The sequence below is a fragment of the Chiloscyllium plagiosum genome, unplaced genomic scaffold (assembly GCF_037043375.1).
Source record: "Chiloscyllium plagiosum isolate Xiang-an unplaced genomic scaffold, Cpla_swu_hap1 HiC_scaffold_14, whole genome shotgun sequence".
In the NCBI taxonomy this organism is placed as follows: domain Eukaryota; kingdom Metazoa; phylum Chordata; class Chondrichthyes; order Orectolobiformes; family Hemiscylliidae; genus Chiloscyllium; species Chiloscyllium plagiosum.
In genome coordinates this window covers 77,334,839-77,346,925 of record NW_028270152.1, presented here as the reverse complement: position 1 = coordinate 77,346,925, position 12,087 = coordinate 77,334,839, and the positions used below count along the sequence as shown (strand labels likewise).

At 45.9% G+C, this 12,087-nt stretch overlaps 1 protein-coding gene across 1 annotated transcript in view; it reads right to left on the bottom strand.

Moving 5' to 3' along the window:
* Nucleotides 1-11,392, bottom strand: part of LOC122546986 (cyclin-dependent kinase 17-like) — a 571,330-nt gene extending 559,938 nt beyond the window's left edge. The window contains exon 1 of the mRNA XM_087994552.1: nt 10,892-11,392. The gene's annotated coding sequence lies outside the window, so the exon portion shown is untranslated. The remainder of the gene's footprint in view (nt 1-10,891) is intronic.
* Nucleotides 11,393-12,087: the final 695 nt, after the last annotated feature.

Below are 12,087 nucleotides of genomic sequence, written 5' to 3'. Positions count from 1 at the left end.
AATCACTGAGCCACTGTGTCACTTTCTTTCAATAACCTTTGAACCTAAGACAGAATGTTGGAATAGCATTGCTTCATGAACTTAGGAAAAATACATATGGGTGCACAAAGATGCACAGCAGATCAGAAGATGGGACAGAATATAAACAATAGTAAATAGTGACTAAAAGATTGATAAAGAGGGGAATATTAAATTATGTGAGAATGTAGGAAAATAGGAACAGGAGTAGGCCATTCAGTCCCTCGAACCTGTTCCACCAATCAGTGAGATTATGGCTGATCTGTGGCCTAACTCCATATACCTTTGACCCATATTCCTTAATATCTTTGCTGAACAAAAAGTTCTCTCTTTCTGATTTAAAATTAACAACTGATGATGCATCCATTGCCTTTTATGGAAAAGAGTTCCAAACCTCTCCCATCTGTTATGTTTCTAAGTGCTTCCTCATACTTCTCCTGAAAGGCTGGGCCTAGTTCTCAGACTATGCCCCCCCCCATAGTTGTAGAATCCACAACAGTCGAAATAGTTTATCTATACCTACCCCATCCTTTCCTATAACTACATTCAACACATGGCAGGCGATGGCCTAGTGGTATGCTCGCTGGATGTTCTGGGGACCCTAGTTCAAATCCCATCACGGCAGATGGTGGAATTTGAATTCAATAAATATCTGGAATTAAGAATCTAATGATGGTCATTAATCCATTGTTGGACAAACCCATCTGGTTCACTAATGTCCTTTAGGGAAGGAAACTGTCATCCTTACCTGGTCTGGGCTACACATGACTCCCAACTCACATTAACGGGGTTGACTCTTTACTGCCCTCTGGGCAATTAGGGACAGCGACACCCTCAACCCGTGAATGAATAAAGGAAAATGACTTTGATCTGGTCATTAGATTAGATTCCCCACAGTATGGAAACAGGCCATTGGGCCCCACCAACCCTCCAAAGAGTAACCCACCCAGATCCATTTCCCTCTGACTAATGCACCTAACATTATGGGCAATTTAGCATTGGCCAATTCACCTGACCTGCACATTTTTGGACTGTGGGAGGAAACCGGAGCACCCGGAGGAAACCCACGCAGACACGGGGAGAATGTGCAAACTCCACACAGTCAGTCGCCTGAGTCGGGAATTGAACCCCGGTCCCTGGCGCTGTGAGACTGCAATGCACTGCACCACTGAGCCTTCCTAGAAGGCCACGCTTAGCTTTCTAAATTCTGGACAAAACAGGCCTAATTGTGTAATCTCTCCTCATAGCCTAACCCCTGAAATTCAGAGGTTTTTCTTCTAAACTTATGTTGTGCGCTCTCCAAGACCAACATATCCCTCCTAAGTTGAGGTACCCAGATCTGCTCATAAAATGCCAAGTGGAGTCTAACCAGGATTTTGTACAACTGCAGCATAATTCCTGCATATGTAATACTCCAATCCTCAATAAAAGACCAACATTCCATGAACTCTCTTGACTATTTTATGCACATGATCATGGCATTTTAAAGATCTATGCCTGAACCCCAAGTCTGTTTAGATATCTACTACACTGACCATCATACCATGGAGTTGAAAAATGTGTTGCTGGAAAAACACAGCAGGCCAGGCAGCATCCGAGGAGCAGGAGAATCGACGTTTCGGGCATAAGCCCTTCTTCTTTCTCCTAGTTCATCATACCGTGGATAAAATAGATAACCTCACATTTGCTTACATTGAACTCCATCTGCCATAGATTTTCCCATTCACTTCGTCTATCAATATCCCTCGGTAATTTTACATTATCATCTTCCACAAGGCTGCCTTACTTTGTGTCATCAGCAAATTTGGATTTATGACTTTCTATGCCATTATCCAAATCATTAATGAATTATGTGAATAATTGAGGCCCTAACACAGATCCTCTTGAGAGGATTGGTGGCACAGTGGTTAGCACTGCTGCCTCACAGCGCCAGAGACCCGGGTTCAATTCCCGACTCAGGTGACTGACTGTGTGGAGTTTGCACATTCTCCCCTTGTCTGCGTGGGTTTCCTCCGGGTGCTCCGGTTTCCTCCCACAGTCACAAAGATGTGCGGGTCAGGTGAATTGGCCATGCTAAATTGCCCGTAGTGTTAGGTTAAAGGGGTAAATGTAGGGGTATGGGTGGGTTGCGCTTCGGCGGGTCGGTGTGGACTTGTTGGGCCGAAGGGCCTGTTTCCACACTGTAAGTAATCGAATCTAAAAAAAAAACCTCACTAGTCAAATCCTGCCAAATTGAGTATCTACCCTTTACCCCCTCTTTCTGTCAACTGCCACTCAACCATTTTCCCAGCCATGTCAGTAATTTGCCCTCAATTCTGTGGGCTCCTACCATAGTTATGTTTCTTATGTGCAACCTGGTCAAATACCTTCCGGACGTCCATATAAACAATATCCTTAAACATTCCCACGTCCAGTTCTTCAGTCACCTCTTCAAAAAATTCAATAATGTTTGCCAGGCATGACTGACCTGTCATGAATCCCTGTCTCTCCCTGATTAACAACATCTCCAAGGTGTTCAACTCCCCCATCCGTGATAATAGATTCCAACAAGCCCTCCCCCAGAGATGGTACATTAACTGGTCTGAACTCCCTGGTTTTGCTGTTTCATCCATCTTAAAAAGCAGACTGCTATGTGCAATTTTCCAATCCCGATGAACAACTCCTGTCGCTAGGGATCTTTGAAACATTATAGTTAGAGCATCTACAATCTGATCCGCAACTTCCTTTAACATCCTCAGATGGCAATGGGTCAGGTTCCAGGGACCTGCTGCTCTTTAATTCCATTCAATTCCTCATCCTTGATGTTGTTCTTATTTTAATTTTATTCGGTCCCTGTTCCCAATCCACTATGAATGGGACTTCTGGCAAACTATCCTACTTTCCTGTAAATATTGAGGTGAAGTAATTATTCAACATGCTTGGCATTTTCCCATCATAAAGTCATAGAGTTCTACAGCATAGAGACAGGCTCTTTGACCCAAACTGGTCCACGCTGACCAAAATGTCCACCCACGCTAACCCCATTTCCCTGCACTTGGCCCATATCCTTCTAAACCTTTCCGATCCATGTATTTGTCCAAACGCCTTTTAAATGTCATTAATAACCCGCCTCAACCACTTCCACTGGCAGCTCATTCTATATCCGTACCACCCTTTGGCATAAAAAAAGGTCTCCCTCAGGTTTCCTTTTTATTCTTTCACCTCTAACCTTAAACTGATGCCCTCTAGTCCTCAATTCCCCAACTCTGGGAAAAAGACTGAGTGCACTCACCCTACCCATGTCTCTCTTGATCTTCTGCACTTCTATAAGGTCCACCCTCAGTCACCTACGCTCTAAAGAAAACGATCCTAGTTTGTCCAACCTCTCCCTATAGCTCAGGCCATTGAGTCCTGGAAACATCCTTGTAAATTCCTTCTGCACTCTTTCCAGTTTAATAACACCCTTCCTATAGTAAGGTGACCAAAACGGAACCCAAACAGAGGAATCTCGATTAACTGAAGGACACGGACGGAGAGTATTTCGTCTGGTTAATCGAATTCTGGATAATCGAACGCCAAATAACATAGTTTAGTCGAGCATCGGGACATTGCGATCTTCCCGGATAATCCGATATTCGGATAATCGAATGCTGGATAATCAAAGTTCCTCTGTGTATCAAGTGCGGTCTCACCAACACCCTGTATAACTGCAACATAACTTCCCGACCTCTATACTCAATGCCCTGACTGATGAAGGCCAGTGTGCCAAAACCCATTCTTCACTGCCCTGTCTACCTGTGACTCCACTTTCAGAGAACTGTGACCCTGAACTCCAAGATTCCTCTGTTCCACTGCACTCCTTAAGGATCTGCTATTCACCATGAAACTCCTACCTTGATTTGACCTTCCAAAATGCCAGACCTCACATTTGTCTATATTAAACTCTATTTGCTATTTCTTGGCCCACTTTCCCAACTGATCCAAGGTCCTGCTGCAATGTCTGTCCATGATGCTGTCTATTTTAATGTCATCTGCAAACTTACTAACCATGACATTCTCATCCAAATCATTGATATAGGTAACAAACAGCAATGGACCCAGCACTGACCCCTGAGGCACTTCCTGATGAAGGTGAAGGGCTCCTGCCCGAAACATTGATTTTCCTGCTCCTCGGATGCTGCCTGACCTGCTGTGCTTTTCTAGCACCACTGTAATATTGACCCTGAAGCACTCTACTATCTCCAATCTGACAAGCGTCATTCCACTCTTACCCTCTGCTTCCTACCATTAAGCCAATTGTGTACCCAATTCACCAGCTCCCCCTGGATTCCATGCCATCTAACCTTCCAGAGCAGCCTACCATGAGGAACCTTATTAAAGGCCTTACTGAAATCCTTGGCGATATGCCCACTTTGAGTCTTTAGAGATCCAGCATTGCTCCTGACCACCCAGTTTTCCTTTACGTAACTATAACATTTCTTCTTAATGATTTTGACGTCCCTTTCATAAGTTTCCTTTTATAATCCCTTTCATTGTAGCTCTTGTAAGCTATTTTGTAGCCCTTTGGTGATCCTTGCATCTCCCTCCATCAACAGAGCCTGTGCTTCTTATTTTTGCATTTTCGTAAGCCTGTGCTTTTGGTGTTCTGCTGTCCCTTCTCTCTTTGGTTGTCCTTGGCTGTTTATGTTTTCTCACTGTGAAAGATAACTGAAAAGTCAAAACCCCACCAGGAGTTTCTGTAGCTATTTAAAAAAGAAAAGAGTTCACACAGTGGGGGTTGCTCCTGCAGACCTTCAGACTGGAGAATCAAGAATGTAAATAAGGGAAAGACAGGTGAATTGACTTGAACAAATATTTTACATCCGTCTTCACTGGAAACGATGCAAGTAACATCTCAGAAACAGAATGACAGGACACAAAGGAGCTCAGAGGAGCAGAGGGATCTTGGGTGCTTGGGAACACATCCTTGAAGGCAGTAGAACAGGTTGACAAGGTGATGAAAAGGCACTTGCCTCTATCAATGAAGGTGTAGATTATAAGAGCAGGGAGACCTTGTTGGAGCGGTACAGAACTTTTGTAAGGCCACAGCTGGAGTACAGTGTGCAGTTCTGGTCACCACAGTATGAGAAGAGATGTGCTTGCACTGCAGGGTCCACAAAGGACATTGCTTGGGATGGAACAGCTCAGCAATGAAGAGAAGGTTTTTTTCTTTGGAGCAAAGAAGGCCAAGGGACAGAGGCATACAAGATTGTGACGAATGTGGGCAGGGTGCATAGAAAGCAGCTGTTCCCCTTAGTTGAAGGGTTAATAATAAGGAGGCGTAATTTTAAACTGAAAGAAGGTTTGAGGGCATTTGGGAAGAAACCTTTTTCGCCTAGAGGATGGTGAGGGACTGGAATGCCCTGTTTGGGAGAGTTGAGGCTGAAGCCCTCACAGATTTTAATAAGTACTTGGATGAGCACTTGAAATATCATTACATTGAAGGCTGTGGACCTAGTGTTGGAAAGTGGGACTAGCATATAGAGCAGCGTATTTTTGGCAGTACAGACTTGATGGGCCAAAGGGTCTCTACTGTACTACATGATTGTATAAATCAGGAAATGGAAGAGAGGGAATAACTCGGGAAAAGAATGGGTCAGAAAAGGGTGGGGAGTGAATTACTGGAACTAGAAAGTGAGAAGTGACTCATCCTGGCATCTTAAAGAAATTAGCTAGTGGGATCATCGATGCATTAGGATAAGATTTTCTAAAACTCATAAGATTCAGAGAAGGTTCCTTTAGATTGGAAAATAGCTAACGTATCTCCTTTACATAGAAAAGGGAAGAATACAGAAAGCAGGAAACTGCAGGCTGGTTAGTTCAACATCTGTCATAGGGAAAATGTTGGAAGCTATTGCTAAAAGCATTTTAACAGGCACGGGCATTTTAATAGAGCCAACATGGTTTTGGTGAAAGGGAAAAATCATGTTTCTCCAATTTACTGGAGTTCTTTGAGGGAGTAAAGCTACTGGTGGTAAAGGGGTCAAAGTCACACAACACCAGGTTATAGTCCATAGGTCTATTTGAAATCACAAGCTTTCGGAGCACTGCCCCATCATCAGGTAAATTGAAGAGAGCACCCAGGACAGACTTTATAATCAGAGAGATCAGAAGACCATACAAATGGTGTGAGTGGAGTGTCACCAGGCTGAATAATAGGTCTCTGGAGGTGGTCAAGAGTGTCAGACAGTGTGAGTAAAGTGTCAACAGCTGAAAAACAAATGAAAGGATTAATTGAGGCAGAGAAAGATCATTATAAAAAATTAAAACTAAAGTGGTGATGGAGACAAACCAAATGACTGGGATAACACGCTAGGTATAACAGCACCATGCTGAGGATCTAACCAAAGTAACAAGTAATCCAAAACTGTACAAACTAATTAAGGTGGAGAGATCATAACAAGTCTTCAAGGTGATGGTGTCAAAACAGGACAGTAAGGAAGATTTTACAGATGCAGAACAGTGTGGTGGGGCTACATGTAGTGCAACATGACCAAGATCATGATTGAGGTGGATAGGTAACTTGGCTATCAGTTTCTGCTCAGTGATTCTACATTGCTTTGTATCTCGAAGGCTGCCATGGAGGATGCTTACCCAAAGATCAGAGACTGAATGTCCTTGACACTGAAGTGTTCCCCAACTGGCGACTCATGGAAATGTGTCACTGAACCAACTACACAACGATATCAACAAGTTTCATCCCACCATCAGACTTACCAATGGACAACACTGCAGAATCAGTCTCATTCTCAGACACATCTCCATCAGGGACAGACACCTCAGTGCCTCACTCTACCACAAGCCCATGGATAACCTCACGATGTTACACTGCTTCAACTTGCACCCTGAACATGTTAAAAAAGTGATCCCCTACAGACAAATCCTGTGCACTTACAGGATCTGCTCAGATGAGGAGGAATGTGATGGATACATAAAGATGCTGAAAGACATCCTCATAAGAACAGGATACGATGCTCCAGTCATCATCGATCACCTGATGTGCCACAGAGAAAGATCACAACAACCCCCTCAGAAGACGAACACAAGGCACGACCAATACAGTACCCTTCATCGTCCAGTAAGTCCCCTGGGTGGAGAAACTGCACCATGTTCTTCACAGCCTTCAACACGTTATCGATGATGACGAACATCTCGCCAAGCTCATCCTTACTTCTCACCTCCAAACAACCTCCAAACCTTAAACAGACCATCGTTCACTGCAAACTGCACAACCTTCAGGACAACATTGACCACAACACCACAAAAGCCTGCCACTGTAACCTCTGCAAGACATGCCAGATCATCAACATGGACACTACCATCGTACAGCAGATGCTCATGTGACTCGGTCAATGTTGTCAACCTCATACACTGCAGGTTAGGATGCGAAACCATGCAGATGCTAAGGCAACAGATGAATGGACGTGGCACAACAATTGCCAGACAGGAATGCTCCCCCCCCCCCCCCCCCCCCACCCCCGTCAGGGAATGCTTCAGTGGTCAAGGACATTCAGCCTCTGATCTTCAGTTAAACATCCTCCAACGCAGCGTTTGAGATACAGAACAATGCAGAAACTGATAGCCAAGTTGCAAACCCACCTCAACCGTGAACTTGGGTTCATGTTGCACTACATGTAACCCACCACACTGTTCTGTATCTGTAAAATCTTCCTTACTGTCCTGTTTTGACACCATCAGCTTGAAGACTTGTTATGATCTCTCTACTTTAATTAGTTTGCACAGTTTTGGATTACTTGTTACTTGGGTTAGGCCTTCAGCAGAGTACTATATTATTCCAGTCATTTGGTTTGTCTCTATCACCACGTTAGTTTTAATTTTTTAATAATTATCTCTCTACCTCAATTAATCGGATTATAGGTCACCCCATCATTTGTTTTTCAGCTGTTGACACTTTACTCACACTGTCTGACACACTTGATCACCTACAGAGACCTATTATTCAGTCTGCCGACACTCCACTCACACCATTTGTATGGTCTTTTGATCTCTCTGATTATAAAGTCTGTCCTGGGTGCTCTCTTCAGTTCACCTGACGAAGGGGCAGTGCTCCGAAAGTTTGTGATTTCAAATAAACCTATGGACTATAACCTGGTGTTGTGTGACTTCTGACTATCCGACACCGGTACCTCTACATCGGGGGTAAAGGGAAACCAGTGGATGTGCTGCATTTACATTTTCAATCAGCATTTGTTCTGGGAGTGTAAGGGGTAACATATTGTTATGGTTGGAAGGTTGGCTGGTTAACAAGAATCAGAAGGTAGGTGGAAATGGGTAATTATCCTGTTAGCAAGGTGCGTCACAGGAGTCAGAGCTGAGGCCTCAACTTTTCCCAATTCCCATAAACGATGGATGAACAGGCTGAAAGCACAGGAGCTAGATTTGTTGATGATATGAAGATAGGAAAGTGAGTAATGAAGGGGCCATAAGCAGCCTACAAAGGGATATAAATAGGTTAAGTCGGTTGGCACAGATCTCACAAATGGAGTATAATAAGGAAAAGTGTGAAATTGTTCATTTTGGTATAACGAATGGTAAAGAAGTTTGTTATCTAAACAATGAGAGGCTGCAGAGCTCTGAGATGCAGACAGACCTGGGTGTCCTAGTGCATGATTCACAAAAGGTTAGTATGCAGATACAGCAAGTAATCAGAGAATGTTATGTCTTAATGTGAGGCAAATCGAGTACAAGAGTAGGGAGGTTATGCTGCCGTTATACACGGCATTTGTGAGACTATATCTGGAGTGCTCTGTACACTACTGGTCACTGTATACACTGAAGAATGTTACTACATTAGAAATGGTTTAGAGGCGGTTTGCTAGACTTGTATCTGGATTGGGTGGGCTGTGCTATGGGGAAAGGCTAGAAAGGCTAGGCTTGTATTCTCTGGAGTTTCGAAGAGTCAGAGGCGGTTTGATTGATCCGGAGCAATTTTGACTGGGTGGGTGTGGGGAAGGATGTTTCCTTTTGTGGGAGAATCTGGAACTAGGGGGGTCATGGTTTTTAAAATCAGGGGTCACCCATTTAAGACAGAGAAAGGTTTTGCTTTCTCTCAGAGGATCGGCAGTCTTTAGATTTCCTGTCCTGAAAAGCTGATAGGACCAGACTCTTTGAATTGGTTTGAGGTGGAGGCGCCAGTGTTAGACTGGGATATGGACCAAGTTAAAAATCACACAATTCCTGGTGAAGGGCTTTTGCCCGAAACGTCGATTTTCCTGCTCCTCGGATGCTGCCTGACCTGCTGTGCTTTTCCAGCACCAAACTCTCGACTCTGATCTCCAGCATTTGCAGTCCTCACTTTTGCCGAAAAATCACACATCACCAGGTTATATATATATATATATATATATATATATGGACTATAAAACCCAAAGTTGTCTCAGGAATGTGACTTGAAAGAAGTTCTGGGATTTACATATTAATGCATCAAAACCTGCAACCTCATTGTAAAGAGATTAAATACTGAACAGCAATCTGGGTTTGTTCAATACATCACATCAGTTGATCTTTGACTACAAATTCTGTGTCCTATGATCCTGCCCCACTCGCTATCAGACAAAGTTGCTTGAGGCAGAGGCGGATTGATTCTTCCTGACAGGTTATCACGGGGTAAGTGGGAATGTGGAGTAATCAGATCAGCTAGGATCGTGTTGAATGGCAGTGCAGCTTTGATGGCTGAGTAGTCTACTCCCCACAAAATCACTGATGTATTATGGCACCAAAGGAGACGATTTGATCCCTAGTGTCCGTGCTGGTCCACACTAACCCTCCGAAGAGTAACCCACCCAGACCCCCCCCCGTTTCCCTCTGACTAATGCAGCTAACACTATGGGCAATTTAGTGTGAGCAATTCACCTGACCTGCGCATCTTTGGACTAGATTAGATTAGATTACTTACAGTGTGGAAACAGGCCCTTCGGCCCAACAAGTCCACACCGACCCGCCGAAGCGCAACCCACCCATACCCCTACATTTACCCCTTTACCTAACACTACAGGCAATTTAGCATGGCCAATTCACCTGACCCTGCACATCTTTGGACTGTGGGAGGAAACCGGAGCACCCGGAGGAACCCCACGCAGTCACGGGGAGAATGTGCAAACTCCACACAGTCAGTCGCCTGAGTCGGGAATTGAACCCGGGTCTCAGGCGCTGTGAGGCAGCAGTGCTAACCACTGTGCGACCGTGCCGCCCCACTGTGGGAGGAAACCAGAGCAAACCCACGCAGACACGGGGAGAACGTGCAAACTCCACACAGGCAATTCCGAGGCTGGAATTGAACCTGGGTCCCTGGTGCTATGAAGCAACAGTGCTAACCACTGAGCCACCGTGCTGCCCCAATTCCCTGCCTTTTCCCCATTCCATTGGCCACCATGTCTATCCAATCCTCCTAATTTATGCCTAGATCTGAATGTTCCTAACTGCAAGGTGCAGTCTGAGTCGAGTGTTCACTCTGGTTCTGATATACTTGCATGCCCTTGGGTTGATTAGGCTGACAGACCAAGATGACCCCACACGTGGATAGGAAGACACACACACACACGATATCAGAGACAGTACAGAGCAAAATTCATCTCTCAGAGGGGAACCAATGACCACTGTCACACTCTTGTATCCTTAACTGTAAACAGTACAACCTACTCTCCAGCAAAGCTGAACAGGGAAGCTGATAATCAGACTGCAGGTTACACTACCCTTCCCTTGCCAGGGTCAGGGGAGTCCAGGTCAGGAGATGGGACAACACCCCTGACATTTCAGACTCCACTGGGGAGGGGAAAGGAGAGAATGCACCACACTGGAAACATCTTTGTAATCTCACTCATGGTTGACTTCTCACCTTCCAGCTGATGGAAGCCTGTGTTGCGGATCTGGATCAGAGCAGCACCCTCCTCCAGCAACGCTGGGGGGGTTGGTCTGTGTACAAAGCGGCAAAGGCAGAGCAGCAGCAGCAGAGTTATGGCAACGCAGATCCGAGACACTTTCGCCTGGGGAAGGAGCGCATAATTAGCCAGCTCCTCTTCAGTTTGCACAGGATCCCGATCGTTTCCACTGCGGCCGCGGCACACGGCTGGAAGGCCAGATCCCAGAGGTGGGAGGGGAGGGGGAGCTGTTCAAAGGAAACAGGTTCCTGGGATACGCCTCTCAGGCCAGCTCCTGTAGCACAGAGAGAGCAGGCTTGCAGTTCAGGGCACCGCACGCAGGGACCCCCCACACACACCAGCTTCCCAACACAGCATTGCATCTCCCAGCCCTCTCTCCAAGGCAATATCTCAGCGGGTGCATACACTGTCACTGCCAGGGAAAACCGTGGGGATTTGAGCTTCCCAGCCGTCAGCTCTCCCTTACCTCTGCACCAATGATGCAGCAAATTGGGAACGGCTGTCTTCGGCGCAGATCACATTGCAAATTCTGTCCCAGAGTCAGGGCAGAGGTACTGTTGGACTGTTTCAGTGTAATGACCAGGTAGGAGTGCATTCGGCCCGTCATTAACCGTGCTGCTGGCCCTCTAAAGGAGCAGTGCATTACACTACCATTCTCCCCCTCCCCACCCCCCCAGCACTACTCCAGACCCGAACCACTGAAATGAACCTGCCTTCCCCCCACACTCTCAGACAGTACATTCCAGACCCTAACCCCTCGAGTGAACCTGCCTCCCCCCACACTCTCAGACAGTACATTCCAGACCCTAACCCCTCGAGTGAACCTGCCTCCCCCCCACACTCTCAGACAGTACATTCCAGACCCTAACCCCTCGAGTGAACCTGCCTCCCCCCCACACTCTCAGACAGTACACCCCAGACCCTAACCCCTCGAGTGAACCTGTCTCCCCCCCACACTCTCAGACAGTACATCCCAGACCCTAACCCCTCGAGTGAACCTGCCTCCCCCCACACTCTCAGACAGTACATCCCAGACCCTAACCCCTCGAGTGAACCTGCCTCCCCCTACACTCTCAGACAGTACATTCCAGACCCTAACCCCTCGAGTGAACCTGTCTCCCCCTCACACTCTCAGACAGTACATTCCAGACCC